This window comes from Nicotiana sylvestris, chromosome 2, assembly GCF_000393655.2.
Source record: "Nicotiana sylvestris chromosome 2, ASM39365v2, whole genome shotgun sequence".
NCBI classification, from domain to species: Eukaryota; Viridiplantae; Streptophyta; class Magnoliopsida; order Solanales; family Solanaceae; genus Nicotiana; species Nicotiana sylvestris.
In genome coordinates, this window is record NC_091058.1 from 196,187,757 (window position 1) to 196,215,390 (window position 27,634).

Genomic DNA, 27,634 nt, shown 5'->3' on the forward strand with positions numbered 1-27,634 from the left:
ATCTGTGCCCTTTCCCAGACGTCCAACTCCCGGCTGGGTTCAAGATGCCTAAGTTTGATTTATATGAAGGGCACGGTGATCCCATGGCACATTTGCGGGGATTCTGTAGCAAAATGAGAGGGGCAGGCGGCAAGGATGAGCTGCTGATAGCTTATTTCGGCCAAAGTCTGAGCGGATCTGCACTAGAATGGTATACCAGGCAGGATTCCAGCAGGTGGTACACGTGGGATGATCTGGCGCAGGCTTTTGCAGGTCATTTCCAGTACAATCTCGAGATAGTTCCTGACCGTCTCACATTATTGAGAACTGGGAAGAAACCCGGGGAAAGTTTTCGCGAGTTCGGGTTCCGCTGGAGAGAGCAAGCAGCTAGAGTCGATCCTCCCATGAGAGAGGGAGAGATGGTGGACTATTTCTTGCAGACACTGGATCCAACCTATTTTGGTCACTTGGTGACAACAGTTGGAAAATCTTTCAACGAGGTGGTCAAGATAGGGGTCATGATAGAAGAGGGTCTGAGGTCTGACAAAATCTTGAACTATTCGGCACTCAAAGCCACAACCCAGGCTATTCAAAGTGGCACGGGAGGTGCGCTGAGAAGAAAGAAGGAAGAGGTTGCCACGATCGAGGCAGGCAGTTGGTCCAGGGTTGGCAGGCCGCACTACAACCAACCCAGACCTCACAGGTCAAACTACCCATACAACCTACCACAAAATTTCTATCTACCTCGAGAACCACATTGTTCCGTACACCAAGCCCAGGCATACACTCAGCCTCCGGTTCGCCCACAATGGCGCGCGCCGGCTCCCCAGAACATATATGCACCACCACAAAACACCTACCCTCCACCAAGGGCGTATAGAAACCCTTCAGGGGCAGGCTTTCGGGAAATCCAGATGCTAGGAATGACAGGTTGCGGAAGCAGAGAACTTTCACGGAGCTGGGAGAAACCTACACCGCTTTGTTCCACAAGCTGAGGCAATTGGGCTTGGTTAGTCCTGTCCAGACTCGAGAACCAAATCCCCCACCTCAGAACTTGGATCGATCAATCAGTTGTGAATACTGTTCAGGGATGCTCGGGCATGATACCGAGAAGTGCTGGAAATTAAGGCATGCCATACAGGATCTTATTGACACCAATAAGATCGAGGTCCAGACACCGGAGGCTCCTAACATCAACCAAAACCCACTGCCAGCGCACCACGAAACTCACATGATTGAGTTGGTGTGTGAGGGAGGAGAATTGAGAAAACCCTCACAAACAGTGATGATGATCCAAGCCGCCCCGAAAGAAGTCTCAACCAGTGGAGGAACGAGTGTACAGTCGCAGGGAGAAGGCGTCAAGCCGGTAGTGATATTGGGAAAGAGCCCGTCCGCCATAACAAGCAAACCCGAGCCAAGCAAGTTGGTAGTATTAGGGATACTGCCCACACCGACAGTCGTGTTGAAAGGGGTATGTAGAGAACTGGTGACCATAAAGCCTGTGGTCCAGCTGCCGATGATTGACAGCAGGGTTGTGCCTTGGAAATATGAAAAGGCGGTGGTGATGTACAAAGGAAAACAGGTGGAAGAAGTCAGTTGTGAAGCGCAAGGGCTGACTCGATCAGGTCGATGTTTTGCTCCGGTAGAGCTAAGAAGAACCAACCCAGTTGCAACCAAGAAACCTGTGTCCGAAGAAGAGGCTGAAGAGTTCCTGAGGAAGATGAAAATACAAGACTATTCTGTGGTCGAACAGCTGAGAAAAACACCGGCCCAGATCTCACTGTTGTCGTTACTGATCCATTCTGAAGAGCATCGTCGGGCCCTGTTGAAGATATTGAACGAAGCTCATGTACCCAGTGAGATTTCTGTAAACCACCTGGAAACCATTGCCAGCAAGGTTTTCGAGGTGAACAGGGTAACATTCTCAGATGATGACCTGCCGGTGGAAGGTACGGAGCATAATAAAGCTCTATACCTAGCTGTCAAATGTGAAGACTCGGTGGTAACTCGAGTATTGGTGGATAACGGCTCAAGCGCCAATATTTGCCCACTATCTACCTTGAACCAGTTAAAGATCGACCACGGAAGGATCCATAAGAACAGTATCTGTGTCTGAGGGTTTGACGGAAACAGAACGGCCACTGTGGGGGATGTTGTACTTGAACTGACCATTGGTCCGGTCCTGTTTACCATGGAATTCCAGGTGTTGGACGCCACAGTATCTTATAACCTGCTGTTGGGACGACCCTGGATTCATGCAGCCAAAGCGGTGCCTTCCACCCTACATCAGATGGTGAAGTTCGAGTGGGAAAGACAAGAGGTCGTGTTACACGGCGAGGATACAACGTGCACCATGGGCGGAACCATTGTACCTTTCATAGAGACCGCTGATGACAAAGGTCCTTGGGTCTACCAGATTTTCGATACAGGGTCGGCCAACAAAATTCCTGAAGGAGAAATCATCCCGCGCCCTAGGATAGCTGCCGCAACAGTCATGATGGTCTCAGAAATGCTGGGTAATAGATTTGTGCCAGGAAAAGGCCTAGGAGTCGAGCTTCAAGGGATTGTCCAACCTGTCTCCCTTCCTAAAAATATGGAAAATTTCGGATTGGGGTTCAAACCAACCGCAATAGATAGGAAGCAAACGCGAAAAATGAAGAAGAAGGTCTGGTTTCTGCCTAAACCAGTGCCACGCCTCTCAAGGTCTTTTGTTAAAGCAAGTGCCAAGGGGTCACCGGTCCCAAATATTCTAGGACCTTTGATCGGTATAAATGAAGACCTGAATCAGAGTTTTGAGAGGCTATTCGCGGATGTCAGTATGGTGGAGGCTGGAGAAGGTTCCAGCAGAGCAGAGATACAGTTTGTGGGGCCTGAGGCCAAGACCAACAATTGGACGGTTACTCCTCTTCCTGTCCGAGGGGAGTCTTGGTAGTAGGCTTTGATTTATGTTTTGTGTGTTTTGTTTTGTCCGGATTATTCAAGGGTGTAATCCAAATTTTACTTTCGTTTTTGTAAAAGTGTGAACCCTTTTATCCCGCAAGTTTAATAAAGTTCTTTTCTTTTGTCCCATTTTAATTTTGTTTTGTTCTTTTTCTTTCTGAACAGTTCTCTTTTTACTGGTTCTAATGACATGGCATGCACAGCGGATCTTCGACCTAGTCTAATAAATCAATCTGAATCCGACTCAATGATGCAAGAGGTCGTTTGTGATGATGAATCTGAATGTGACGAAGGTGAAGCCTTCGAAGAGATAAACCGAGAACTGTGCCAATTTGAAGAGAAACCCAAGCCTAACCTAAATGACACTGAGGCTGTGAATCTAGGAGACGCTGATAACGTCCAAGAGACCAAAATTAGCATCCACATTGAGCCGAATGTCAGAGAAGAATTGATCAAAACCCTCATGGAATTCAAAGATGTTTTTGCATGGTCATATGACGATATGCCTGGATTAAGCACCAATTTAGTGGTTCACAAATTGCCCACTGACCCGGCATACCCTCCGGTCAAGCAAAAACTAAGGAAATTTAAAACAGAAATGAGTGTAAAGATCAAAGAAGAAGTGATTAAGCAGTTGCAAGCGAAGGTCATTCGGGTCACTCGATATCCCGAGTGGTTGGCCAATGTGGTACCAGTCCCAAAGAAGGATGGAAAAATCAGGGTGTGCGTCGACTACCGCAACCTCAACAAAGCAAGTCCCAAGGACAATTTTCCATTACCCAACATTCATATCCTGATCGATAATTGCGCTGGGCGCGAGATCAGATCCTTTGTGGATTGCTATGCGGGTTATCATCAGATCCTAATGGACGAGGAGGATGCTGAGAAGACAACGTTTATTACGCCATGGGGAACCTACTGCTATCGGGTAATGCCGTTCGGGTTAAAGAACGCCGGGGCAACGTACATGCGAGCAATGACTGTCGTGTTTCATGACATGATACACAAAAAAAAAGAGGTGTACGTCGATGATGTGATCATCAAATCTTGGTGTCAGGAGGACCATGTGGCAGACCTAAGGAGATTTTTCCAAAGACTCCGAAGGTATGATATCAAGCTTAACCCGGCCAAATGCGCATTCGGGGTTCCATCAGGAAAGCTGCTAGGATTCATCGTCAGTCGACGGGGGATTGAGTTAGACCCATCCAAAATTGAATCCATCCGAGATTTGCCACCGCCAAGGAACAAAACAGAGGTAATGAGTTTGCTGGGTAGACTCAATTACATCAGCAGGTTCATCGCTCAACTCACAGCAACTTGTGAGCCCATATTTCGGCTGCTGAGAAAGGATGCTGCGGTAGGTTGGACGGCAGAGTGTCAGGAGGCTTTCGACCAAATCAAAGGGTATCTGTCTAATCCACCCGTATTGGTCCCGCCGAAGCCTGGGAAGCCCTTAATTCTTTACCTAACGGTCTTGGAAAATTCATTTGGTTGTGTATTGGGGCAACATGATGACACAGGAAGGAAGGAGCAGGCCATCTACTATCTTAGCAAGAAATTCACAGTACATGAGGTCAAGTACACTCAACTCGAGAAAACATGTTGTGCCCTAACTTGGGTAGCTCAAGAAGTTGAAACACTACCTGTCTTCGTATACTACTTATCTCATATCCCGTTTGGACCCATTGAAGTATATCTTTCAGAAACCTATGCCCACGGGAAGGTTGGCAAAATGGCAAATTCTGCTCACAGAGTTTGATATCGTCTATGTAACAAGGACGGCCATGAAAGCCCAGGCGCTGGCAGACCATTTGGCAGAGAATCCCGTTGATAAAAAATACGAGCCCTTAAGAACGTATTTTCCTGACGAAGAGGTAATGCATACAAATGAGTTGGAATTGCCCGAGGAACCGGGTTGGAAGCTTTTCTTCGATGGAGCTGCAAACGCGAAAGGGGTTGGAATAGGAGCAGTACTCATTTCCGAAACAGGACGGCATTATCCTGCTACGGCTCAACTACGCTTCTATTGCACCAACAATATGGCCGAGTATGAGGCTTGCATTCTGGGTCTGCGCTTGGCTGCCGACATGGATGTCCAAGACGTCTTGGTCTTGGGAGACTCGGACCTCTTGGTACACCAAATTCAGGGAGAATGGGAAACACGAGATCTAAAACTCATACCATACCGACAATGCTTGCATGACCTGAGCAAGCAATTTCGATCGGTGAAGTTCAAACACATCCCGAGAGTTCACAATGAGGTTGCGGATGCCTTGGCCACCTTAGCATCAATGCTGCACCACCCTGACAAAATGTATGTTGATCCTCTGCACATCCAGGTCCGTGATCAGCACGCCTACTGCAACGCCATAGAAGAAGAAGCAGATGGCGAACCCTGGTTTCATGATATCAAGGAATACCTCAGAATGGGGATATATCCAGAACATGCCTCTGGAGACCAAAAAAGAGCCCTTCGGCATTTGTCGAATGGTTTCTTCCTCAGCGGAGGAGTATTGTACAAAAGAACCCCGGATTTGGGATTGTTGAGATGCATAGATGCCAGTCAAGCAACGACGGTTATGGCAGAGGTACATGCTGGAGTTTGTGGGCCACACATGAGCGGATATGTATTGGCAAGAAAGATCCTTCGAACAGGGTGTTATTGGCTCACCATGGAACACGACTGTATCACTTTCGTGAGGAAATGCCATCAGTGCCAGATACATGGAGATTTGATTCATTCTCCGCCAACAGAGTTACATACGATGTCAGCACCCTGGCCGTTTGTGGCATGGGGCATGGATGTCATTGGGCCCATCGAGCCGGCAGCATCCAACGGTCATAGGTTCATTCTAGTGACCATTGATTACTTCACCAAATGGGTTGAGGCTAAAACCTTCAAATCAGTAACCAAGAAGGCAGTGGTGGACTTTGTTCATTCCCATATCATCTGCAGATTTGGGATCCCAAAAGTGATCATCACGGATAACGGTGCGAATCTTAATAGCAGCTTGATGAGAGAGGTATGCCAACAATTCAAGATTACACACCGCAATTCCACCCCATATCGTCCCAAGGCGAATGGAGCAGTCGAAGCAGCCAATAAGAATATCAAGAAGATACTGCGAAAAATGGTGGAAGGGTCCAGACAATGGCACGAGAGATTACCCTTTGCTTTGTTGGGTTACCGCACTACCGTTCGAACTTCCATAGGCACAACTCCTTATTTGTTGGTGTATGGAACTGAGGCCGTAATACCAGCGGAAGTCAAAATTCCGTCCCTCCGAATTGTCGCTGAAGCCGGGATTAATGATGATGAATGGGTCAAAGCTCGATTGGAACAGTTGAGCTTAATAGATGAGAAAAGATTGGCAGCAGTGTGCCATGGTCAGCTGTACCAGAAGAGAATGGCAAGAACATATAATAAGAAGGTGCGCCCCAGGAAGTTTGAAGTAGGGCAGCAGGTATTGAAGAAGATCCTCCCACATCAGGTCGAGGCAAAAGGCAAATTCGCCCCAAATTGGCAAGGGCCTTATATCGTAACCAGAGTATTGTCCAACGGTGCTTTGTGTTTGACAGATGTCGAAGGTAGATGTGTCGACATGGCTATCAATTCAGATGCGGTCAAGAGATATTATGCGTAATTTCTTTAATTATGGCAATTTTTGGTTTATTTGTTTGTATTTGGCATTTATTGGATAATGAGATGACGGAGGCAATTCTTTCTTCTATCCAAACACTTTTAACCCTTGCTTTCCCCTTTGAGCCTTAAGTTATTCTTTCGTACCCCTCTTTTGGAATCATTAATGGAAAAGACATGAAAAAAAAGAAGAAAAAGAAAAGAAAAAGAAAATGAAAAGAAGGAAAAGAAAAAAGAAGAAGATAAAATCATAAGAAATACAAAACCGTGGGAACTACGTTTGACCTGATTCCTCAAAGAGGATACGTAGGTGCCTCACGGCTCGGTCATAATGTGCATCATAGTGAATATATGATGCATAATGTACATAAGTGTGCATAATAGGCACAATATACGTAATGCACATAGCTCAACATAAGTGTAAAAAATAAAATTCCCCAAGCACGAAAACTGGGGCAGAGGTTATGTTTTGAGTTCCAACAAAGGTTTGATTCCAAAAGTTGTAGCACATCACCCATCAAATTATTTTCATTTTTATAGCCTTTCTTTAACTCCACACCAAAACCAACATCAACGTCCAAAAGACCTCCCGATCAATGTTCAAGAGATGTCGAGTCAGGCAAATAAGGCCGAGAAAAATACACCGATCCCCAGCAAAGAAGAGGATCGTAAGACTGGGAATGAATTGATGGTCAAAGGAATCTCCAGAAGAGAGGGTCGTATCTACAACGCCCCAATTCCTCGAAAGAAATAAAATGAGAGAGTCTTATCGGTGAAAACCTTCACAGGCACCGAGAGGCGATGTAAGATGAGGGATATGAAATGAGAGAGTCTTATTGGTGAAAACCTTCACAGGCACCATAAGGCGCCGGGAGATGAGAGAAAGAGAGAGTCTCATTAGTGAAAACCCCTCGAAGGGCACTATGAGGCGACAAGACAGATCAACAAAAAGCGACCACATTTGCAACGAAATGGACAGTCATTTATCATCCCCAGCAAGTCAGACCATCGGGCAAATCGATTGATACAAATAGACTGGGTCGGGAATCTATGGTGCACGTCATGATCACGGGGACCAGTCATGTCCTCCAGATAAGTTCTTCTGAGTTTCTTCTCCCCACCAAATATGGGTTCAGAAAGATTTTCTCCTTTTCTAGCTTTTATTTCTCTTCCTAAAATTTGTCTTGAAAAGGATTTTTCAAAGCTTACTACCAGAGACCGAAGGGGAATTCATCCAATACAGGATAACACGAACAGTTTTAAAGGCCGACTCCAGGCAACGCAATGATTGTGCCTCGCAGTTTTGGAGGAAGTAAGCTCCCAAAGGGAATGGTTTCGGGAGTAAAAGCAGATTCCCACAGCATGTGCTTAAAGAGAAAGCAGAAAAGGGAACAAATCGAAAACCAGCCCCAGCAGGCTAGAGACCCCCGGCAGGCAATTTCGTCCACTAACCAATTATGGGGACATAGAGCAAGAAAAAGGGAAGAGAGGAAAAATCATCCGCCGGAAAGGCACTCTCTACCACCACGATTAAAACTAATTAGATCCTTTTGTTTGCTGCAGGAAAACAAATGATTGATGATGGCAGCGAGATGCAACGCCAGGGAAGTCACCAAAAACCGGGGCAGTATAATGCGGGAATACTTTTAAGTTCTAGGTCGCCCACCAGTATAATGCGGGAATACATTTAAGTTCTAGGTCGCCCACCAGTATAATGCGGGAATACTTTTAAGTTCTAGGTCGTCCACCAGTATAATGCGGGAATACTTTTAAGTTCTAGGTCGCCCACCAGTATAATGCGGGAATACATTTAAGTTCTAGGTCGCCCACCAGTATAATGCGGGAATACATTTAAGTTCTAGGTCGCCCACCAGTAAAATGCGGGAATACATTTAAGTTCTAGGTCGCCCACCAGTATAATGCGGGAATACATTTAAGTTCTAGGTCACCCACCAGTATAATGCGGGAATACATTTAAGTTCTAGGTCGCCCACCAGTATAATGCGGGAATACATTTAAGTTCTAGGTCGCCCACCAGTATAATGCGGGAATACATTTAAGTTCTAGGTCGCCCACCAGTATAATGCGGGAATATATTTAAGTTCTAGGTCGCCCACCAGTATAATGCGGGAATACATTTAAGTTCTAGGTCGCCCACCAGTATAATGCGGGAATACATTTAAGTTCTAGGTCGCCCACCAGTATAATGCGGGAATACATTTAAGTTCTAGGTCGCCCACCAGTAAAATGCGGGAATACTTTTTAGCTCTAGATTGTGGAATCAGTAACCTCACCTGAAGGCGGAAGGGTACAACAGAGATCCCCAAGCAGGAAATAATAAAATCCCCAGCACCGAGAAGCAGAAGGCCGCAAAGGCAAGCGCGTAGTTCAAAGGAAGAAGGGACGTGTCTCAAAAGAAGCAGTTTGGGAACGTTATAGCATGACCAACATAACAATTTTGATAAAGGAAGCCATACCACTGGAGAGGCCATTGAAAGGCCTAAAGAAGAGGGCCATGTTCCCAGCAGATCAAGCGAAGTGATGAAAACTGGAATTCAGAAAAGGCGAAGGACTGGTATCATCCCCTAAGTACACAAAATAAAGGCATCAGAGGAAAGCGTTAACCGACAAGAAAGCAAGGCAACAAAAACAAGTTGAAGATGGATGAGATCTCATGATCCATAGTCTAGCTTAGCTTCTTGTTTTTCCTTTTAGAATAATTTAATAAGGAGATCGGCGAGCGGTGACATCCTACAGCAGCATGCAACAGCACACAATAGAAGCAAACACTACAATCATACGGTAGTCCCAGCTACCAAAACTTCCCGAACTACATTGACCTGATTCCTGTTCAGCCCAGGATATGTAGGAAACCTCTGAAGCAAAGGTTCGGTCAAATCTTTTTCAAAAAATGCTTCACACGGAGTATTCGGACGGGCAAAAATCGCTCGCTTTATCTTTGCGCGAAAACCCTTCGTGTCTTCGGGCAAAGAGGGGCAGCTGTAAGCACGTGATTTTTGCTTCACGAGCAATCACTCCAAAAGGAAAACAAAAAATAGTGATAAATGGCTTCACTGTACAATTTGTCGTTTTCCGTGACATGTGTTGTTAGTCATTTGTGGGTCTGCCCATTTTACATTTAATCTCACCGATCAAAATACAAAGCATGTCTGTCAGGATAATCAAAAATCATAATTCAGTCGTTAAAAAAGAACGAAATTCGAAAATATATACATGGGCATCGTTCGTTCTAGGGTGTGATAACTGTGTTGAAGTGTTACATTGTTGTTTGTTTTAATTTCATTTTTTGTTTTATTATTTATTTTGTTATTTTCATTTTTTGTTTGAAATTAGAAAAAAACAAAGAAAAGAGTGGTTAAAATCGATTTGGGCCCAGAAAATAAAACAAAAAAAGAGGCCCAAAACCGGCACTCAAACCAAATCCAAATCTGGCCTGCCCAAACATCGATTCAAACGACGCCGTATCAGCGTCCTTATTGGAGCCGTTGATCTGACTCAAACAAACGGTCCTGATCAAGCCACTCATTCAACCCCAAACGACGTCGTCTTAGGCAATTGATCTGAGCCGTCCAACCCCTTGATCCAACGGACCCAGGCTTTCCCTCTAAACCCGTCAACATGACCCGATCCAATCCCCTACCTGGTCTTAACCCACTATCAGCCCCCGAATGACGTCGTCTCTCTTCAATGAGTAGATCCTGGCCCTTGATCTCACTTGATCCAACGGCCAGGATCTAAACCCTCAATACATATATAAACTCTCCATTACACCCCACGCCCCCAAACCAAACCCCCCTTCAGCCACTGTACACCATCTTCCCCATGACCCCTTTCCTCTCAAACCCTAGCAGCCTAGGTTTTCCCCCGTGAGCTCGGTAACCACAGTTCCGATGACCACCAAAATAACATCCCCGATGCACCCGACCACCCTGAACATGAATCCGTTAACCGTTCACCTCGAATTAACCCGTAGCTTCTCGAATCTTCAAACGAAGATTCGAGCAAAAACCAGATCTACACAGATTGGCCCCAAACTCACACCACAGCCCCTCCTGACCTCCCTCACCCCCTGAATGGCTTTGGTTCCGTTCGAATCTGACTGAAATTGAACGGTTCCCAAATCGAACCTCAAGAGCCCTAGGATTCAGATCTATGGGTTTTTGTCCGAATCAGTGGCAGGATCAGGGCCTAGCAGACTTTTACCGAGGTGTTCTCAGTTGAGAACACTTCGGTTAAAGTCCATTAGACCCCAAAATCACCTGGCCCGAGTTCGAGCATTGAGTCAGTATTAGTTTCAAGTCCCGGAGGTATTTTCCCTTTTTTATTTTTGCCATCTTAAACTCTATTTGTCGTACATGTTCTGGTTTGTTTTGGTTTCTGACTCGTCTATCCCTGTGTGTACATTTTGAGTTTAAAGTTGATTTGTTTGTTGATTTTGTTGGTTGTTTGCTGTATATTATAGTTCGCGTAGTCGTTTAAATAAGCGTCGTCAACTAAATTCGCTTGAAAGATTAGAAAATCAGGAGTTGCATTTCAGCATTGATTACTATGCCTGTTTCTTGTTGGTGTTACTTGTGTCGGCATGACCAACTTGTACCCTTTAATTGGCACCTCTGTTTGATTAAATTGGAATCATTGGCTTGAATTTAGGCTGAAAATTGATTGTTAACTATGGAAAGCTAATAGATTCACCTGAAGGCAGCATTGAGTTTAAGATAAGTAGTCAGTAGTTAGCTGAAATCAGAGAGGTTTATATACTAATTATTAAGAGTTATGGTAATACAGTAACATGCAAGGTTAAGGGTAGTTTTGGCATAAGACAAAGTCTGATTAGGGGTTTAACTTAAGAATATGTCAAGTGGTAATTAAAATACTATTAACCTAATAACAATGGGGAACAAAACATAAGAGCATGGGTTCAAATGAGTACTTTATTGCACCCATAACTCTTGATTAGAGCAATAGGACAGGCATGGGGAGCAGATGCCATTCACTTCAAGAAAGTGCACTTAGGCATGGGGAGTTAAGGGGTATGGGCAGATTGCAACTGGCAGGATCCAGGCAGCTTGACTGCACTGGGTTGTTGGCTTATAAATAAGCTGTTGCAGAACTAAAAAAGGGCTGGATTTTTAGTCTTCAGAAAAAAAAAAAGAGAAATAGAAAAAGATTTGAGAATACTGTGAATGAGTATCATTTGAAAACTGTGTAAGAGTTCAAGTTGTTCAAGCCGTCTTTGCTGATTGTTGTTGGTTGTTGGCTCAGCTTTTGTGGTTATTGATTTTCTGCTGTGACTGCATTGAACATTTTGGGTTTTCTTGGCTGCATCTCATTACTCTTTTCTGGGATCACTTGTTTAGTGCCCGACCATCTTTGGTTTTCTTTGGTTTGGAAATTGTTGCTGGTTGTCTGTGGACTGTGGAAAACACTTGTGATTGTTGGTTTGTTGCTGTGTTGTTGCTGTGTATCTACTGTTGCTGTGTTTACTGCATACTGCCCAGCTGATCAGTCCTTTCTTCTTTGTCCTCTATACCAGGTACACAACCAATGCACTATCAAATGTAATTGGAACATTGAGCATGAATGCAAAAAGAAAAGACCTGAAGTTGATTTTCATACATAGATTGTTATATTAGATATCATGTACTGTATGATAATTTTCATTCCTGTGTTGACAATAGAAGCAGCCTGTATGCCCAGTGTATATCAATATAGATTAGCTAAATGGTAGTTTACATATGTATGCTGATAGGTGAAAATATTCTCAATGAAATAGGTTGCATATCAGACTTAGTTTACTTTGTAATATGTGCTGTAATGTATGCCAAGCATGAAAACTGTACATCATTGGCTAAGTTCTTCCTTTTCTGATTAATGGTCTCATATAACTAGTAAAGCACCTGTTAAGACAAAGAACACAAAACTTGCAATCTCAACCTCATGAAGGTCGAGCCCAGGTCAAAACAGACCAAGCAGGTCCGCATCGAACAAGCAGTGGCCCAGGTCTGGCCCATCACGCATGGGCTGGATTTGGGCCCGTGATTATTTGTTCGGCTGACGGTGCACGCAGCCTCGTTTCTGATTTTTAAGCATTTCTGAATGTTGTTATAGATAACTTGCAAGCACGTAATTAATTAGGACTACCTATTGTTTTCAATTAGTAGAGACAAACGCGACAAGAAACATAGTTGCTATAGGATATCCTTTTAAAATAAGAACGAGATGAGCCTCGACAAAAAAATAAATAAAACGCACGAGCTGCGGGGCCCTCGTTAAATGTATATTATCGAAGCATTCAGTTTCCAGGATGGGTCGTTTAGCAAATCTCACGGCCCTCCCAGAATAATAACGCGATGGTCTCTTTAAACGCGTACTTAATAATTTATTTTCCTTAACTCGGGTGCACATTTATGTGACCCAAATCCAAATCTCAACCGAGTCGAGATATGTCAATAATCACGTGTACATTGATATAACGTGATTCGAGGTATGTTTTCGCGACGTTGCAATTCCTTGTAAAAATAATAATAATGATAAAAGCGGTTAAAAGATAAAAATTGGCACATAAGTTCATATTTGTATAAAATCAGATAATCAAGCCGAATATAACAGTTGAGCGACCGTGCTAGAACCACGGAACTCGGGAATGCCTAACACCTTCTTCCGGGTTAACAGAATTCCTTACCCGGATTTCTGGTACGCAGACTGTAATATGGAGTCATTCATTTCCTCGATTCGGGATCAAAAATGGTGACTTGGGACACCCTAAACCTCCCAAGTGGCGACTCTGAAATAAATAAACAAATCCCGTTTCGATTGTCCTTTAATTGGAAAAAACTCCCTTGCACCCCCTCGGGTGCGGAAAAAGGAGGTGTGACAATGCATCAATAAATAGCAACAGAGACTGAGATAAGATATGTAACAAATAAATATGATTAAGTACGAAACTTTAATTTGAACATATAAACTACAGAAATAACCTCAGTAGGTCCCAATAATACCAACATATGCCTAAGTATGATTTCTAGCATAAATTACAACTCAGGTATTCTAACATATAGAGTACAATGAAAATATTCAGAGAAGTATTTACACAATTACATGGAATCGACTAAATCACAATTTACACGGTGCATGCCCACACACCCATACGCCTATCACCTAGCATGTGCGTCACCTCAACATCAATTACATAACAAGCAAATTTGGGGTTTCATACCCTCAGCACCAAGTTTAGAAGTGTTACTTACCTCGAACAAGCCAAATTCAATACCGAGTAAGATAAATGATGCTCCAAAATGCCACCCCGTGCGTACTGACTTTTGAACGGCTCAAAACTAGCCAAAAGCAACTCAAATACATCAATTAATGCCTAAGAAAATAATTCCAAATGATAAAGATCGAATCCTTAATCAAAATCCAAAACCGGCCAAAAGTCACACCTAGCCCCGCGCCTCGAAAACTGACAAAACTTATAAAATCTGGCAACACATTCGATTACGAGTCCAACCATACTAGTTTCACTCAACTCTGACTCCGAATCGATGCTCAAAACTCAAAAATTCACTTTATGATGTTTTAGACAACCCCCCCTCCCCCCCAATTTCTCCTTAAAATTCATTAACCAATTGCCAAAAAATTAAGATAGATTCATGAAATAAAATTAAAACCAAGTGTATAACACTTACCCCAATCCTTGTGATGACAATTACTTCAAAAGTCGCCTCAATTCGAGTCCCACATCTGAAAATATGATAAAAGAACCAAAACCTCAGTTTTTTTATAGCTTCTGCCTAGTAGTTTCCGCATATGCGGTCACAATTTCGCATCTGCGACCTCCGCTTCTGTGGAACAAATTTTTCTTCTACGAAGAAATCCTTGAACCAGCAAGCACCGCTTCTGCGATCTGGTACCCGCTTGTGCGATCGCGGTCCTGCGTACATTGGTCCGCATTTGCGGTCGCGCACGTGCACCCAAGCACCCACACCTGTGATCCTCACGCCTAGATCCCTCTTCACGCTTCTGTGGTGACACTGCCGCTTTTGCGGCTCCGCACCGGTGCCCATAGCTCCGCAGGTGCGGTCACACCAGAACCTCTACCAAACCAACCTTAGCTAAAATTTCCAAAATGCTCTGAAACTCACCTGAGCCCCTCAGAAGCCCGTCCAAATATATTAACAAGTCCAATAACATAACATGGACTTACTCGAGGCCTCCAATCACGCATAACAATGTCGAAACGACGAATCGCACCTCAAATCAAACTATGAACTTTCAACTTCCAAAACTCGCGCCGAAATATATATGAACTCAAATTTTGCACACAAGTATCAAATGACATAACAAAGCTATTCCAATTTCCAGAACCATAATCCAAATCCAATATCCTCAAAGTCAACTTTCCGTCAAACTTATAAACTTTCAAAACCTTCAAACTTCTAACTTCCGTCAATTCGCACCGAAACCTTTTAGAAATATCCACATGCGAATTCGGGCATACGCCCTAGCCCAAAATTACCATCCGGGTCTAACGGGACCATCGAAATGCCAATCTGAGGTCACATACTAAAGAGTCAAACTTGGTCAACTCTTCAAACTCTAAAGCTTTAATCATGAAATTCATTCTTCCAAATCAATTCTAAATAATCCAAAAACTAAAACCGACGATTCACACAAGTCATAATGCATCATATGATGCTGCTCAAGACTTCAAAGAGCTAAATAGAATGTATATACTCAAATGACCGGTCGGGTCGTTAAATGAACCCTATAATATTTTATCCATATCAGCAGCCAAGTCAACATATTCCATTAATTAATCCACCCAAGATCTGTAATAGTTGCTCATGCTATAATAAATGGGGGATATTTTTTTCTTTACTCTCTCTCTATTTTTTTTATACCAGTGACCATCATCGATGACCACCAAAAACCCCATCGGCGAACTACGAATGCTAAAGGATAACACCAGCGACCACTCTTTATTATTGATTCTCATTCTTTCCTTTTCATTTTTTTCCCAATTATATCTAGATCCAAAATGCTGGATCTGCTCGGAAAAGCCCAACTCCGGTGACCATATCTAGGGGTTGGCATCGGTCGGTTCGGTTCGGTTATGAATATTATCGGTTTAGCATATTAGTTATCAGTTTACAAATATGATAAATCGATAACCAAACTAATAAGATTTTAGTTATCGGTTATCGATCATTATCGGTTCGGTTATTGCTTTGTCCGATAAGATAAAACAACTAAAATAGTTTTTGGCCACAACTAAAATAGCTTTATATCGATATAAAACTATTTTGCAATGTTTCTTATACCGAGCTAAAACAGTTTTACAAAACAACTTTATTAAAACTCGTTGTTGTAATTGAGAAAGGTATAAAGACAAAAGCTATTTTGCAACTAATAGTTCAACATTAAAATCTGTTTTGCAATGTAAATTACAAAAGACAAAAGCTATTTTGCAAAAGACAAAAGTTGTTGCTGCTAAGCCATATATTTGCAACATAAAACAATAGAATCTGCTAAGACAAAAGCCATAAATCTGCAACTAATAATTCAACACTACAAACAGTTGTCCAATTGTTTGAAAGAGTAGGGATGACATCAATATAATCAAACACAACTAATAGTTCAAGCACATTAATAACAATACAAAGTAGTAGCAACCTTAAGATTAACAAGTCCAAAGTCCAAACATAGTACTAATAGTTCAAATTCAAATTAACAAGACGACAACTACTCAATCCTTATAGGCTTTACCAAATTGCGCTCCAAACAATGCTCAACATGCCTCATTAAGGACTTTGTACCAGTTTGTCGTGCATTGTAACATAAACAAGATGACAATGATTACATCTTACTTTCCACCATCCATCATCATCATCTTCAATCCTTTCATAGTGACTCCAAACATGTAAGATAGCTTTGAGACCACAAAGTCGAGGCATGGTTACACCTATTAAACATAAAAAGAAAAAATATTAAGTCAAGTAATATTTGTAAACATACTATGTGTTATATAAGTTGAATAATTAACTTACCAAAGTTTTAACTCACAACTATCTAAGATTCTACACATCATCATCGCGGGGTTCATTTTCCAAATTTGGTAAAATCTATGAGAATATATATTAACAAGTCAAACAATCACTTTATCAATCATGAACTGATTGAGACTGTTCTATCGCATTTGAATTAGAAGCTCCACTTTGACCAATCACCTTATCAATCATGATATATTCATCCATGAGTTTGTGTCACTATGAGTTTGAATTTAAAAGAAATCAAGCAGCGAGGCAACAAAATCTTAAAAAAAGAATTAGAAGGATCTAGACATAAGGCAACTGAATTCTTAAAGCTGATTCTACTTTCTCTGTGATTTCATTCTTAAAGCTGATTCTACTTTCTCTGTGATTTTACAATGAAACACATAAAAATTCGAAACTGTGATCACTTGTTTTAGAAACAAATCCTGTATTTCGATGCCTTAAAACCTCCTTTTTACCTCACCTAGATTTGTGTGCTTAGTCCGGACCTATATCCAGAAAGCCTTTTATGTGAAAATATGAGAAATAGAAATTTCTAGAGTTAAAATCTAATTATGGTTGACTTTGGTCAATATTTTGAGCAAACGGACCTGGATCTGTGTTTCGACAATCCCGCGAGGTCTGCAATAAAATATGGGACTTGGACGTGTGCCTGGAAATGAATTGCGAGGCCCCAAGCCTTAGAAATCAATTTTTGAAAGAAATTATATTGCTGAATTAGTTATGAAATAAAGAAGAGAATTACTATTTGAAACCATTGGCATCGGGCCCGTATTTTGGTTCTGGAGCCCGGTACATACTTGTTATAGTATTAAATGATAACTATGAAATTTGGTGAAAATAAAATTTATTTGACGTGATTTAGACCTCCGGTCGAAGAGTTATGAACTTTAAAGTGTTCTTGATGAAAATGATGAGTTTTGAGGTTTACTTCATAGTTTTACATGTTATTTTCATGATTTAGTTGCACGAGCAAGTTCGTATGATGTTCTTAGGTTGGTGTGCATGTTTGGTTTGGAGCCCTGAGGGCTCGGGTGAAATTTAACTTAGGATATTGCAGGTTTTTAGCTGGTATGTTGCAGGTCTGTAGGCTTCGCAAATGCGAGAAAATCGCCACAAATGTGAAAAGACCTGGTCTGCCTTGGGGTCGCAAATGCGACGTAGTCATCGCATAAGCAATGTTGCAAATGCGAAAGGCCAATCGCATTTGCAAAGTGGCCTGAAATCCTTCAGTGTCACAAATGCGACAATTCCATCGCAAATGCGAACATCAGTCGCAAATGCGAGAGTAGCAGTCTAAGGGGTTCGTAATTGCGAACCCTAGTCGTAATTGTGATACCTGCAACCTGCAAAATCATAACTTAGACGCATTTCAACTATTTTCCGAACCCTTTCAAAACCAAAACACTCTTGGGCGATTTTTTAAAGACAAGTACTCTTCCAAATCGATTGTAAGTCATTTATAACTTGGTTTCATCAATGTTTAACATCTTTTCTCATGATTTCAACTCAAAATCAAAGGTTTTCATGGGGGAAATTAGGTGTCTTGGGTAGAACCTACGTTTTTTAAATTTTGGGGATTTGGACCTCGATTTGAGGTCCGATTTCAAAACAAATTATATATTTGGGTTCGTGGGGGAATGGGTAATCAGGTTTTGGTTCGAACCTCGGATTTTGACCATGTGGGCCCGGAGGCAATTTTTGAATTTTTGGGAAAAACTTTAGAAAACCTATTTTCATGTATTGGAATTGATTCATTTAGCATTTATTGATATAGTTAAGTAACTTGTGGCTAGATACGAGTGAATTGGTGGTGGAATCAAGAGGTAAAGTGATAGTTGAGGCTTGAATTGTGTTCGTGGCATCGAGATAATTGTTTGGTCTAACCTTAGCTTGAGGGATTAGGAGTTGTGTCTTATTTGCTATATGTTAACTGTGGAGTATGACGTATATGCATGGTGACGAGTATCTATACGTGGGTGTCAAGCATGCCCGTGAGTCTTGTACTGTAATTTTTATGACTCCGTTGTGGTTTATTCGTGCATCATATGAGAATTTTAATATTGTTCCCTTGACGGGATGTTGTTGTGATATTATTGTTCGCTTGTCGGAATGTTATTATTATATTATTGTTCCCTTGCCGGGATGTTGTTGTGATATTATTATTCCCTTGACAAGATGTTGTTGTAATATTATTGTTCCCTTCCCGGGATTCTTTTATAATTGGTGTTGATAAATGAAATGGGAGCGGGTTGCACGCCTGCAAAGGTAATATATGAAATGGGAGCAGGTTGCACGCCTGCAACGGTAATATGTGAAATGGGAGCGGGTTGCACGCCTGCAACGGTAATATGTGAAATTGGAGGGGGTTGCATGCCTGCAATGGTAATATGTGAAATGGGAGCGGGTTGTACGCCTGCAACGATACCATATGAAATGGGATTGGGTTGTACGCCTGCAACGGTATTACATGTGTACTTCTTTTCCTTATTTCCTTATCTTTTGCTGGTAATTGATTTGTGGCATTCCTTACATTTTTCTACTGTTATTCTATTGTTATCTATTAGTCCTCGCAGCATGTTTCCCCCGCCCAACTTTAGCTGTAATTATCTACTTTTATTTTCGATGTATATGATTTAACTGTACAGGTTTATTTGGTAGTTTGGTCCTAGCCTCGTCACTACTTCGCCGAGGTTAGGCTATGCAATTATTAACACATGGGGTCAGTTGTGCTGATACTACACTCTGTACTGTGTGCAGATACTGATACCGGAGCGTTTAGACCGCAGTAAGGGTGTTGTCTTCAGTCCATTCAGGTGACCCGAGGTAGTCCTGCAGGCGTCCGCGGGTCTTAGCGTCTCCTCCTATCTTTTCTCTTTCTGTTTTTACTTATTCAGAGACAAACTTATGTATTTCATTCAGACCTTATTTGTAGTATTCTTAGACAGTCCGTGACTTGTGACACCAAATTCTAGGTAGTATTGCACTTCAAATAATGTAGCAATGTTTGGTTGAAATATTAAGTTCGTCTTCCGCATTTCCGGTTATTTAATTTATTTCGCTGTTTCATCACTTATTACTTTAAATTGTTGAACATATTTAATGAAAAGGGTAATAATTTTATAATATTCAGCTTGTCTAGCTTCCACGAGTAGGCGCTATCATGACTCCCGAGGGTGGGAAATCCAGGTCGTGACAAGTTGGTATCATAGCTCTAGTAGAGTTTGAGGGATCGGTACGAAGACGTCTATATTTATCCCCTAGAGGCTATAGATCTAGGAAAAACTTTGCATCTATTCTTTCATGTCGTGCGGTTTGGTTTCTCAATGCTAATTGAATTTCTACTCTGTTCTTTCACAGATGGTGAGAACACGCGTTTCCTCATCCACAGATCACCAGCCTGAGCCCTTAGCAGCAGCTCTCATGAGGGGTAGAGGGTGATGCCAAGGTCGTGCTAGAGGCTGAGGTAGGGGCAGATCACAACCCAGAGCAGCAGCACCAGTGGCGGAGCCTCAGGTTGAGTTTGATGATGAGGTTCCGGCCCAGGCAGTTCCGATGGGCCCAGCTCAGGTCCCAGAGGGGTTCATTGCTACCCCTGTACTCTAGGATGCTCTGGTCTGTCTAGTGGGCCTTATGGAGAGTGTCACCCGAGCAGACTTGCTTCCTATAGCACCAGCCATCTCTCAGGTTGGAAGAGGAGCACAGACTCCTACTACTCGTACTTCGGAGCAGATAGCTCCCCAGTTTTAGACTCCAGCAGCTCAGCCAGTTGGAGCAGTTCAACTGGGTGTGGTAGCTCAGACCGGTGATGGAGCAACTATGTCTGCCAATGCCTTATGGAGATTAGACAGGTTCACCAAGATCTTCACTACCACTTTCAGCGGTGCATCTTCTGAGGATCCCCAGAATTATTTGGACAGTTGTCATAAGGTTCTTAGGAATATGGGGATAGTGGAGACCAATGGGGTCGACTTTGCTACTTTTCGCTTATCTGGATCCGCCAAAACTTGGTGGAGGGATTATTGTTTGGCTAGACCAATTGGGTCACCAACTTTGACTTGGGATCAGTTTTCTCAGCTGTTTTTGGAGAAGTTTCTTCCTGTCACTTAGAGGGAGATCTATCATACGCTGTTTGAGCGTCTTCAGCAAGGTTCTATGACTGTTACTCAGTACGAGACCAGGTTTATTAATTTGGCCTGTCATGCTCTTCCTATACTTCCTACTGAGATAGAGAGAGTGAGGAGGTTCATTGAGGGACTCATTCAGCCTATTCAACTTCAGATGGCTAAGGAGACAGAGAGTGAGATTTTCTTTCAGGAGGTGGCCAATGTGGCCAGGAGAATTGAGATGGTTCTATCGTAGGGAGGTGGTCAGGGGTCTGACAAGAGTCCTCATAATTCAGGCAGATTCAGTGGCGCCTCATTTGGAGGTAGGGATTAGTATGGTAGAGGCCATCCTCTTAGGCCTTTTCAGTTAGCACTTCAGGTTTCTCATGGTGCTTCAGGTGGCCGTGGTTCTAATATGTAGTATTTTGATCAGCAGTCCTACAGTGCAGCACCATCTCCTATTAGTGTACTGCCGCTTCAGAGTTTTCAAGGTCATCAGTCCTAGCAGCCGAGGGCTTGATTTACTTGTGGCACCATGAGGTATATTGCTAGATATTGCCCTAGAGCACTGAGCAGTTCTCAGTACTAGGGTTCCCGTGCCATGGTTCAGGCACCCAGTGTTCCACCGCCCACCCAGCTAGCTAGAGGTGGGGGTAGAGGTGCTAGAGGTAGAGGTAGAGGTATTAGAGGTGGATCTTAGGCCGCTAGAAGCGGAGGCAAGCGAGTAGCAGGCCGTCCTAGAGATATAGTTCAGAGCGGTGGGGCCCAACCCCAATGTTATGCTCTTCCAGCCAGACCTGAGGCTGAGGCTTCCGATGCAGTTATCACAAGTATTGTTTTGGTTTGTAGTAGAGATGCTTCAATTCTATTTGATCCAGGATCTACGTATTCCTATATGTCATCTTATTTTGCACCGTATCTGGTTATGTATAGTGATTCCTTGAGTGCTCATGTATATGTGTCTACACCAGTGGGTGATTCTATATTGGTAGATCGTGTCCATCATTCATGTATAGTTGTGATTGGGGGTCTGAAAACTCGTGTAGATTTGATACTTCTAGACATGGTTGATTTCGATGTCATATTGGGGATGGACTGGTTATCACCTTACCACGCTATCTTGGACTGTCATGCCAAGACTGTGACCTTAGCTTTGCCGAGTGTACCTCGTTTAGAGTGGAGAGGAACTCCTGGTCATTCTACCCGTAGTGTTATCTCATATATGAAGGCTCGGCGTATGGTCGAGAAGGGGTATTTGGCCTATTTGGCATATGTTTGTGATTCTAGTGCCGAGGTTCCTTCTATTGATTTTGTGCCTGTTGTTCGTAAGTTTCCTGAGGTATTTCCTTCAGACCTGCTGGGTATGCCACCTGACAAGGATATTGACTTCTGCATTGATTTGGCTCCGGGCACTCAGCCCATTTCTATTCCGCCGTATCGTATGGCGTCGCCTGAGTTGAAGGAGCAGTTGCAAGACTTTCTTGAAAAAGGTTTCATTAGACCTAGTGTTTTGCCTTGGATTGCACCAGTGTTGTTTGTCAAGAAGAAGGACGGGTCGATGAGAATGTGTATAGATTACCGGTAGTTGAACAAGGTTACAATCAAGAATAAGTATCCATTACCGAGGATTGATGATTTGTTTGATCATCTTCAGGGTGCCAAGGTATTTTCGAAGATTGACTTGAGATATCATCAGTTGAGGATTAGGGCATCCAATGTCCCTAAGACAACTTTCCGCACTCGGTACGGGCATTATGAGTTCTTGGTGATGTCATTTGGGTTGATAAATGCCCCAGCAACTTTTATCGATTTGATGAACCGAGTGTTCAGGCCTTACTTGGATTCGTTCGTGATAGTTTTCATTGATGATATTTTGATCTATTCCCGTAGCCGGGAGGAGCATGAGCAGCATCTGAGAGTGGTCCTCCAGACTTTGAGAGATAGTCAGTTGTATGCGAAGTTTTCGAAGTGTGAGTTTTGGATGAGTTCAGTTGCATTCGTGGGTTATGTTGTATCAGCAGAAGGTATTATGTAGATCCGAAGAAGATAAAAGCAGTCAAGAACTGGCCTAGACCAGCATCAACTACAGAGATCCGGAGTTTCTTGGGTTTGGCAGGCTATTATCGTCGGTTTATGGAGGGGTTTTCATCTATTGTAGCCCCGATGACCAGGTTGACCCAAAAGGGTGCACAATTCAGGTGGTCGAACGAGTGTGAGGCGAGCTTTCAGAAGCTCAAGATAGCTTTGACTACGTCACCAGTGTTGGTTTTGCCCACAGGTTCAGGGCCTTATATAGTTTATTGTGATGCATCTCATATTGGACTTGGTGCGGTGTTGATGCAGAAGGGCAAGGTCATTGCATATGCTTCGCGTCAGTTGAAGATTCATGAGAAGAACTATCCGGTTCATGATTTGAAGTTAGCAGCTATTGTTCACGCGTTAAAGATTTGGAGGCATTATCTATATGGCGTATCATGTGAGGTGTTCACGGATCACAAGAGTCTGCAGTATTTGTTCAAGTAGAAGGAGCTAAATTTGAGGCAGAGAAGGTGGTTGGAGCTATTAAAGGATTATGATATCACCATCTTATATCATCCGGGAAAGGCCAATGTGGTGGCCGATACTTTGAGTAGGAAGTCAGTCAGTATAGGCAGTCTTGCTTATATTCTGGTCGGTGAGAGACTGCTTGCTTTGGATGTTCAGGATTTGGCCAATCAGTTTGTGAGGTTGGATGTTTCTGAGCCCATCCATGTGTTAGCTTGCATAGTCGCTCGTTCTTCATTATTGGAGCGTATCCGAGATCGGCAGTATGATGTTCCTCATTTGTGTGTCCTTAGGGATACAGAGCAATACGGAGGTGCCAAGCAGGTCACCTTAGGAGATGATAGAGTTTTGAGGCTGTAGGGTCGAGTTTGTGTGCCTAATATGGATAGGCTTTGGGAGTTGATTTTAGAGGAGGCTCATAGATCTTGGTACTCTATTCATCCGGGAACCGCTAAGATGTATCAGGATTTGCGGCAGCATTATTGGTGGAGGAGAATGAAAAAGGACATTGTTGCATATGTGGCTCGGTGTTTGAATTGTCAGCAGGTTAAGTACGAGCATCAGAGACCTGGTGGTTTGTTCTAGAAGATTGAGATTCCTGAGTGGAAGTGGGAGCGTATTACTATTGACTTCATTGTTTGACTCCCACGAACTCAGAGGAAGTTCGATGCAGTGTGGGTTATTGTTGATAGGCTGACCAAGTCAGCACATTTCATTCCGGTGGCAGTCTTCTATTCTTCTAAAAGGTTAGTTGAGATCTATATCCGGGAGATTGTTCGTCTTCATGGTGTGCCCGTATCTATCATTTCGGACCAAGGTACGTAGTTTACCTCACATTTCTGGAGAGCAGTTCAGCGGGAGTTGGGCACACAGGTTGAGTTGAGCATAGCATTTCATCCTCAGACGGACGGGCAGTCCGAGTGGACTATTTAGATTTTGGAGGATATGCTCCGAGCTTGTGTCATTGACTTTTGAGGCTCGTGGGATCAGTTCTTGCATTTAGTGGAGTTTGCCTACAACAACAGCCACCAGTCGAGCATCCAGATGGCTCCTTACAGGGCTTTATATGGTAGGCAGCGTCGGTCGCCGATTGGATGGTTTGAGCTGGGGGAGGCTCGGTTGTTGGATACGGATCTAGTACAGGATGCCTTGGGAGAGATCATGATCATTTAGGATATGCTTCGTACAGCTCAGTCCAGACAAAAGAGTTATGCCGATCGTAAGGTTCATGATTTGGCCTTCATGGTCGGTGAGCAAGTATTGCTTTGGGTGTCGCCTATGAAGGGCATGATGCGATTTGGGAAGAGGGGCAAGCTTAGCCCTAGGTTCATTGGCCTGTTTGAAATTCTTGATCGAGTGGGAGAGGTGGCTTACAGACTTACATTGCCGCCGAGCTTATCAGCCGTGCATCCAGTATTTCATATGTCCATGCTTCGAAAGTATCACGGTGATCCATCCCACGTGTTAGATTTCAGCACTGTCCAGTTGGACAAGGACTTGTCCTATGAGGAGGAGCCGGTAGCTATTCTAGACCGACAGGTTCGTAAGTTGAGATCGAAGAGTTTCCCTTGTGTTCGTGTTCGGTGGAGAGGTCAGCCTGTTGAGGCATCAACCTGGGAGTCCGAGTTCGATATGCGGAGCCGTTGTCCCCATTTTTTCCCCGACTCAGGTACTTCCTTCTTATGTCCGTTCGAGGACGAACGATTGTTTTAGAGGTGGAGGATGTGATAACCCAAAAGGTCATCACTTGTTTTAGAAACAAATCCTGTGTTCCGAGGGCTTAAAACCTCCTTTTTACCTCACTTCAATTTGCGTGCGTGGTCCGGACCTATATCCGGAAAGTCTTTTATGTGAAAATGTGAGAAATATAAAGTTCTAGAGTTAAATCTTATTATGGTTGACTTTGGTAAATATTTTGAGCAAACAAACCCGGATCTGTGTTCCAACGATCCTGGGAGGTCTGCAGTCAAATATGGGACTTGGGCGTATGCTTGGAAATGAATTCCTAGGTCCCAAGCCATAGAAATGAATTTTTGAAAGAAATTATTTTGCTGAATTATTTATGAAATAAAGAGAATTAATGTTGGAAACCATTGGTATCGGGCCCGTATTTTGGTTCCGGAGCCCAGTACAAACTTGTTATAGTATTTAATGATAACTGTGAAATTTGGTGAAAATTGGAGTTTATTTGACGTGATTTGGACCTCCGGTCCAAGAGTTATGAACTTTAAAGTGTTCTTGAGAAAAATGATGAGTTTTGAGGTTTAATTCATAGTTTTACATGTTATTTTCATGATTTGGTTGTATGATCAAGTCCGTATGATGTTTTTAGGTTGATATGCATGTTTGGTTTGGAGTCCTGAGGGCTCGGGTGAGTTTTGGATAGCCGCGGAGCGAAATTTAACTTAGGATGTTGCAGGTTTTTAGTTGGTATGTTGCAGGTCTACAGGCTTCGCAAATGCGAAACCTGGTTCGCAAATGCGAGTTCGTAAAATGCGAGTTCGCAAAATGCGAGAAAATCACCGCAAATGCAAAATGACCTGGTGTGCCTTGGGTTCGCAAATGCGACGTAGTCATCGCAAAAGCGATGTCGCAAATGCGAAAGGCCAATCGCATTTGCGAAGTTTCCTGGAATCCTTCAGTGTCGCAAATGCGACAATTCCATCGCAAAAGCGAGTTCGCAAATGCGAACATCAGTCGCAAATGCTAGAGTAGCAGTATGAGGGGTTCGCAATTGCGATACCTGCAACTTGCAAAATCATAACTTTGATGCATTTGGACCATTTTTCAAATTCTTTCAAAACTAAAACACTCTTGGGCAATTTTTCAAAGACAAGTACTCTTCCAAATCGATTATAAGTCATTTCTAACTTGGTTTCATCAATCTTTAACATCTTTTCTCATGATTTCAACTCAAAATCAAAGGTTTTCATGGGGGAAATTGGGTGTCTTGGGTAGAACCTAGGTTTTTCAAATTTTGGGGATTTAGACCTCGATTTGAGGACAGATTTCTAAACAAATTATATGTTTGGGTTCGTGGGGGAATGGGTAATCGGGTTTTGACCATGTGGGCCCGGAGGCAATTTTTGACTTTTTGGGAAAAACTTTAAAAAACCTATTTTCATGCATTGGAATTGATTCATTTAGCATTTATTGATATAGTTAAGTAACTTGTGGCTAGATACGAGCAAATTGGTAGTGGAATCAAGAGGTAAAGCGATAATTGAGGCTTGAATTGTGTTTGTGGCATCGATATAAGTGTTTGGTCTAACCTTAGCTTGAGGGATTATGACTTGTGTCTTATTTGGTATGTGTTAACTGTGGAGTACGACGTATAGGCATGGTGATGAGTATCCATACGTCGGTGTCAAGCATACCCATGAGTCTTGTATTGTAATTTTTATGACCCCGTTGTGGTTTATTCGTGCTTCATATGAGAATTTTATTATTGTTCCCTTGCCAGGATGTTGTTGTGATATTATTGTTCCCTTGCCGTGATGTTATTATTATATTATTGTTCCCTTGCCGGGATGTTGTTGTGATATTATTATTCCCTTGCCGGAACGTTGTTGTAATATTATTTTTCCATTGCCGGGATTCTTTTATGATTGGTGTTGATAAATGAAATGGGAGCTGGTTGCACGCCTGCAATGGTAATATATGAAATGGGAGCAGGTTGCACGCCTACAACGGTAATATATGAAATGGGAGCGGGTTGCACGCCTGCAACGGTAATATGTGAAATGGGAGCAGGTTTCACGCCTGCAACGGTAATATATGAAATGAGAGCGGGTTGTATGCCTGCAACGGTAATATGTGAAATAGGAGCGGGTTGCACGCCTGCAATGGTACTATATGAAATGGGATCGGGTTGCAAGCCTGTAATGGTATTACATGTGTACTTGTTTTCCTTATTTACTTATCTTTTGCTGGTAATTGATTTATGGCGTTCCTTACATTTTTCTACTGTTATTCTGTTGTTATATATTACTCCCCGCAGCATGTTTCCCCCGCCCAACTTTAGCTGTAATTATCTGCTTTTATTTCCACTGTATATAATTTAACTGCACAGGTTTATTTGGTAGTCTGGTCCTAGCCTCGTCACTACTTCGCCGAGGTTAGACTAGGCACTTGCTAGCACATGTGGTCAGTTGTGCTGATACTACACTCTGCACTGTGTGCAGATACTGATACCAGAGCATTTGGACCGCCGTGAGGGTGCTTTCTTCAGTCCATTCAGGTGACCCGAGGTAGTCCTGCAGGCGTTCGCGGGCCTTGGCGTCTCCTCCTATCTTTTCTCTTTCTGTTTTTACTTATTTAGAGATAGACTTATGTATTTCATTCAGACCTTA